This window comes from Sinocyclocheilus rhinocerous, unplaced genomic scaffold (assembly GCF_001515625.1).
Source record: "Sinocyclocheilus rhinocerous isolate Xijiao unplaced genomic scaffold, SAMN03320098_v1.1 scaffold3535, whole genome shotgun sequence".
NCBI classification, from domain to species: Eukaryota; Metazoa; Chordata; class Actinopteri; order Cypriniformes; family Cyprinidae; genus Sinocyclocheilus; species Sinocyclocheilus rhinocerous.
In genome coordinates, this window is record NW_015664057.1 from 43,695 (window position 1) to 44,430 (window position 736).

Consider the following 736-nt stretch of genomic DNA (forward strand, 5'->3'; position numbering starts at 1 on the left):
CCTTAATAGAATTTAAACGGATGAGTTATAAAAATATTCACCCCCCTCACAGTTGTCATGAAGGGCAAAATTACCTATATAGACCAAAACCACTTTGTACCAGGCTGGAAACTTTTTCTGCTGTAAAGTTGGGCATTATAACATGGCAGGTCTATGGGACTGACTCCCTTTTGGAGCCAGCCTCTAGCGGCCAGTCGATGAACTGCAGTTTTAGTTCCATATTGGTTTCAAGGGAGAGACCGGGAGGTTGGCGCTTGATTCAAACCTACTTTTGATTAGAACAACAAAGGCAAAACGAATTTTTTACTATTATTATTATTATTATTATTATTATTATTAACTAACAACAACAAATACCTTTATATGGAACCGTACAGTAACGTCCACATCCATTGCTGCAGCACTTTTCATTGTTGGGACAGTTAGTGTCACTGTTACAGGACGTGGTACACGATTTTATTCCAGATGATTGGGGTGGACACTCTCCAGGCTTTGCTGTTATTCCGACAGAAGGCATCACTGAATGCTGAACATCTTCATTCACTTAAACCAAAAGTTTTAAATAACATTTCATTTTCTGTTTAAGACATATTGAATTCAATGGGTTACTTGTTTTTTTTTTTTTTAGGACCCCTAGAGGGTTCAAGAGGATCATTAGGGGAGGCCAGGGAGTGCGGTTTCAGCATTTGGAAATCAGGGGTTTTGCAATACGGGTCTCAAACCTTAAAGGCAGAGA

General features: G+C 39.3%; 1 protein-coding gene and 1 long non-coding RNA gene across 51 annotated transcripts in view; both read right to left on the reverse strand.

Moving 5' to 3' along the window:
* The window catches only part of LOC107729603 (glycine-rich cell wall structural protein 2-like), a 41,470-nt gene that overhangs the window by 19,827 nt on the left and 20,907 nt on the right, over window positions 1-736 (reverse strand). The gene's annotated exons all lie outside the window — the stretch shown is intronic.
* LOC107729607 (uncharacterized) overlaps window positions 1-736 on the reverse strand; it is a 5,418-nt gene that overhangs the window by 4,159 nt on the left and 523 nt on the right. Inside the window, exon 2 of the long non-coding RNA XR_001638599.1 lies at window positions 358-495. This is a non-coding gene — a long non-coding RNA (uncharacterized LOC107729607). The remainder of the gene's footprint in view (window positions 1-357; window positions 496-736) is intronic.